The sequence below is a fragment of the Lutra lutra genome, chromosome 3, assembly GCF_902655055.1.
Source record: "Lutra lutra chromosome 3, mLutLut1.2, whole genome shotgun sequence".
Taxonomy (NCBI): Eukaryota; Metazoa; Chordata; class Mammalia; order Carnivora; family Mustelidae; genus Lutra; species Lutra lutra.
In genome coordinates, this window is record NC_062280.1 from 158234626 (window position 1) to 158240625 (window position 6000).

The 6000-nt window shown below is 35.5% G+C and overlaps 1 pseudogene; it reads right to left on the minus strand.

The window, feature by feature from the left end:
- The window catches only part of LOC125095641 (nucleophosmin-like), a 51008-nt pseudogene extending 47928 nt beyond the window's left edge, over positions 1 to 3080 (minus strand).
- Positions 3081 to 6000: the final 2920 nt, after the last annotated feature.

The window sequence follows — 6000 nt, forward strand, 5'->3', positions numbered from 1 at the left end:
AAAAAAAAAGGCTTACTTATTCCCTTTACCTTCATATCATAGAAAAGTCAACCATTTTTTCCAATAGCTGTATTATACCATTGTGATATACGCATGATTCGTTTTCAGTGATGGGGACGGAGGTTTCCTTGAGATACTATTGAAGTAAGAGCATAGGAACTCCTTGGACTCCTGGGGATTAAAAATCTTGTGTTGTTATATCCAAACTCCTACTCTGACAGGGTGGGTCCAAGAAGTGAATACAACTGCCTGAACTAAAAATCTTCTAAAATATATTAATTTAACAAGCACAAGCTTTTCCAGGCATTGTTTGAAGCATGTATGACATATGTTAATTTTCATAACAAGCCAATGAGGGATGAGAGCACATTGCACAGACATTAAAGTATTTTGCCCAATATCATATAGCTGGTAAGAGGAGTAATTGAGAATAGAATCTGGCATTTGGGGAGGGATTCTTACTGTTGTCAATAAAACTAAGATTTTCTCTCTTTCAAGAATCTATTACCATACCTACCATGAGGCTATTATCAGATGTCTGATCCCCTTAATTAAATAATCATGATAGTTTTCTCCTCCTAGATACCTCTGCATAATTGTTTACTCTTAGTGGCCTCTCTCATTTTCCATTTCATTGAATTTCCTAATTTTCTTCCTAACTTACTCACTTTTCTTATGTCTGACTCATGAGTTCCCCTTTTCTTGCTATTTGATAAATGAATGCATTTTCAAAATTAAGACATCAACCCTCTATTTTTCCTAGTTTACTTTGGCAATCTCACATATTTCCAGGTTAACAGATTGTATTTTCAAGAGATACCAACATCTCCCATCCCAGTGTTCTTTTTTCAGTATGAACCTGTCATTTATTTCACCATCAGGAGGTAGAATTTAATTTCCTCCTCTTTCAATCTAGACAAGCTTATAACTGTTTTGACCAACAGAGTATGTGGGAAGAAAGCTATATATCTTCCAAGGCTAGGTCAAAAGAGACTATCAGCTTTAACTTTGTTCTGTTGAAACATCACTCTGAGCAAATCTAGTTGACATGTAAGAAGTCCAACTATCCTGAAACTACCACTGGGTTTAATATTTCCAGGTATAATATTTTCAACCTTTTAGTCATCTCTGCTTATGTATGAAACAGGTCAGCAAACCCATGTTACACCATTCAAATTAACCCAACCACCAATGGAATACCAATGACCAACCTCAGATAATGAAATGAGAAGCAAAATCATCCGCGTTTATTTTAAATAAATTGTTTTCATGTCAAACCCTGCCCATACTTCTGATCCACAGAATCTTTAAAAATAATGATTTAAGTGTAACCCATTAAATTTGAAGTGGTTTATTGTGCAAAACTATTAACTATTAACTTCTAATAATTTTCTATTCTCATCTCATCCTCCTCCTGATGTGTTGTTTTTACTTTCAAACCTTGTATTCTAAATAATTACATTAGGCAGTGGACACATTAACATCAGTAAGATACAATCTCTTTCCTCATGTCTTATTTGGAAAATAAATGTTTTATTTGGGGAAAAAAGAGCAAATATAACAACAAAATGGATTAAGTCAATTTTAAAATACCTTTGTTTAAAAGGTATTTGGGAGGAAATAAAAATCACAATTAATACTCTATAGAGTCATGATAGGGCTATAAGAACAAATGTCACTGCCCACATATTGAGTTGGAGAAAGTAAACCAATTGAATTAGTGTTGGGATAGGCATTTTGGAGAAAGGACATTCAAATAACAGAGCTAGCATAAATAACATAAATGTAGAGGTTTATAGTGGAAATTCTAAGTGGCCTGGTGTAGAGTTATGAGTTATGTCACTCTAATTCCTAAAGATGTCATAATATAAAATATTATAATATCAAAATGTCATAATATAAAAATAGGGAGAGACAGACAAGAGCCTGGACATAATGGACTATCGGGTTTCCTTTTAGAAATAACTCAGTCTCAGATAAGAGCACAAGAATCATTGAGTATAAGGTTGGTGCTTCTGAAGCTATTGTAATGAAGAATCAGTGTTATTCACACACCTACAAATTAGGTCTACCTTCTGACAATTAGACCCACAATAACCTAAGGAAAAGACTATTTTCAAAATTTAGTTTAATTTTACTATTTGATACATTTATAAATGACTAATTCTGTTGATTCTACTACTCAAATAAAATTATACTTTCTATTTCTATTCCTCGAGTCATGCCTCTAATACATGTACTCTCACTTGTGTGTTTAAGGTTTCCTGATATATAGGCAATATATTCTGTTTCAATCTATGGACAAAAATAAGCCACCGACCCCACAGCTTTCATAGTGGAGGACCATTGTGTTTATGATGGATCCCTGCAGCCTGCTCCACAGAGGACACGGGCAGTTTTTGCCACGGAGGTAACCAGCAACCTTTGCTGCTATAGACAGGTGAAGAGGGAGAGCTGCTGTGGCCCCCTCAGAAGGAGTGCTATTGCACTATCCGGGATCACTGCAGCCAGTCTTTCTCCAAACCATGCACACACCCCACACCTCAGAACCATGGCTCTATCACTCTGCTATACAGCTGCTCGGACACCTGAGCCACTACATGGGGAGCAAGCCAGTGTCCTGGACCCTGGAGCTGCTTTCCTTCTGTGAGCCCCTGTGCTCCAGCTGCCAGGACTGCGGCTGCCTAACAGGCACCATGTATCAGACACAGTGTTCCTACCACTGCTCCTGAGCCCGCAAGCCAGACCCGCTGCCATGGGGGCTCCGTCAGCCACAATATCCCTGTGGGATAAAAGAGATCAACAGGCCTCCTCCAGTCTTTGACAGAGAAGACTCTGTCTTCTCAGCCATCATCGCTGATACCGGCAGTCTTGACCACTGAGAATCCCCGCATTCCTCGCTCCTGCTGACTTTGGTAATAGAGCTGCATGACAGCTACACCCTGAGCCTTCACTGCCGCCAGAATTCCCACATCCACGCCGCTGGCACTCCCCACCCGCCACGAGTGAAGATTCTTTCCCCACCAAAACCAGTATGTAAAGTCCAGAAGAGGTAACTGCTCCATCAAATGTGGCCCCATCTACACAAGACGGTAGGAAACACAAATAATCAGGGAGACAGGGCACCACCAAATGAATACAATAATTATCTCTAGGTGATCCCCATAGGTAAAACCTATGTGGATTATAGGATATCATCAACCAAACAATTTTTACATTATGAGAATGCTAAAAGGAGGAAAAAGAGACGGAAAGCCTATTTAAAGAAATAATGGCTGAAAACTATCTAAAGCTGGAGATAGATATTGACATACAGGTACATGAAGTTTACAGGTTTCCATGCAAATACAGTCCCAAAATGACTAACCAAACACATAATAGAACTCAAAAATCAAAGACAAGGGATTTTGATAGCAAAAAGAGAAAAGAAACTCATACAAGGAAGCCCATGAAGGCTGTCAGCCGATTTCTCAGCAGCCGCCTTGCAGGCCAGGAAAAAGTGGGCTGATAGGTTCAAAGCACGGAAAGAAAAAACTATCAAACAAGAACAGTTTAACCACTAAAGCTGTCCTGCAGAAATACCAGACAGATAAAAACTTCACCAAACAAAAGCTGAGGGAGTTCATCACCCCTAGATCTGCCTTAAAAGAAATGCTAAAGGAAGTCATTTATGCTAAAGTAAAGATTCTGATTTATGAAAACAGACTGAGTTTTATCTCACACCAAAACCTATGTTGTTAAAAATAATGACATATTTTTAATATCATATTCTTTGGAATCTAGGACAATTTTTGGTACACTTTTTATGATTCTATCGTGACCATGGGACTATTAGGAAAAGCAAGATGATATTAAATAGTGTGCAAATAAACACTTTAATAAAGTGTTCACTTTATCAACTTTTATAGATTATATACTTATATAAAACCTAGTAACTTAGAAAATAAGGGGCTTAACTCTATGGTATAGCTGTTATTTTATCTTCAGTGATTTTATTTCAAAGTACATGCACACATAAAAAGGGTACTGAGTAGCACAAAATATACTGCTGTATTATTTTTCAAATGCCAGCTATGTTATATGTGAGAAGTCACCTGTTTCTGTGGTGTTTCCTTTCATCCATGACCTTCCTCTTTTTTATTTTTTTATTACCTGCTATACATATAGCATTAAGGTAATAGTTGGGTGAGACAGAACCATTCAAGCTGCATTTCATTATAATGGGCATCAGGTAAGAGTTACTAACCCTCAGAGGTTTTAAAACCATTTTCACAAAATTGTGTCAGTCATTGTCAAAACAAATATATTGATATAACAAGTGAGAAGCTTACTATAGTGTATTCAAGAAATTTCAGTAGTGTTTCTCTTTGGTTTCAGAGTATTATAGTCCATAGTTTATCTTAAATTATTTGAAAAATCTTTTTTCAAAATAAACTGATATTGTCTAACCTGCATGCATAAAATTAAATTAGGACAAAACACAAAACAAAGTTATTTCTTTAATTACCAAACAAATTCACTATTTCATAATGTAAGTCAGATACTCCAGGGTACGAATTGCACAGTGTTAATTCACGCTTAGGTGCATTGATGGCTCAGAGCCTTCAGCCTCATGCTTAGCAACACACTAGGTGTGAAATATTACAACACAATTCACAACCTGTCATGTCTTATGGCTTAATTAGGAATGTTTATGATCTTGTTATTCATACTCTATCAGTAATAGACAACTAAAAAAAGAGACAAGGGACCATTATATGCAGAATAGTGTCATCATCATCGCATAAACTGAAAGCTCAAACTGTGGCTTAATTCAGTCTGGAATGGTAGCTAAAGAAATAATGAAAATAAGTATCATAGGAGAGTAGCATAGCCTCAGATACTGTGCCCAGGAAAAGAACTGTGAAGCGACATGTGCATGCATTATTTGATCTCATTATTGGACATTTGAATATTTAGGTATATTTATTTAGGCTAGAAAGACATAAAGTCTAATCATCCAAGAAAACTATATAATATATATAGTTTATATAAATATAAATATATATATATATATAGTCTGAATATATATATATTCTCCATATTTTCCATATCCATATCCATATATATGGAATATATATTCATATATATTCCATATATTCTCCATATCTATTACTGATAGAGTATATATTCCTCCATATATATATATATATATATGGAGGAAATTGAATTAAACCATCAACACAACAGAGGGTTTTTGACTCTCAATGCCTAAACTTTAAAAAGATGATCTTTTATTCTCTGATGATAAAACTTCCAGTATTTTCAATATTTCTTATACCTAAATGACTACTTAGTGATTCCACAACTGTTGGATTCTATGTTTTTATTTGCATATCTATGTGGTAGTAGATAAATACTAAATAATTCACATCAGTTAAGAAATATATTAGAGGAAAGTTCATTTTAAAACTGTTAGTGCTTTTTACATGGTCAAATGTCAGTATCTACTATAGGCTGCAGTGCAGAGTAGTAGAAATGGCTACTCAAAAAAGTTTCTTGTGATTGTATATAAACATCTGTTTCATCCATTAGCTCAAGAGTTCAATTGTTTTCCCTGGCCAAGAAGGGTCAAATATTATTTATTATTGTAGCTGGACATGATTTAAAACCAGATTGCTCTGAAATCTTTTGTGAAAGTAGGAAAAGCACCATTTGCTTGGCACTTTCTACTCAATCTGCATTGAATCGCCTTAAAATATTAAGAAAATGATTGCATTGATTTTAACAACAACAAGGAAACTGCTAGCAAGAAACTGATTATTTCATAAATATATTCAAGTAAACTGGTATTCACTGAAACATATAGATCTAAAGCTGACTGACTTGATTTAGCTGTTAACCGTTACTCATCCATCCATTCATTCAACAAATATTTAGTGAGCACATTGTAAGAGGCAGCACCATAATACACTCCATACATAGTGGTGAATAAAACCACCATCCTCCCTTATATGGAAC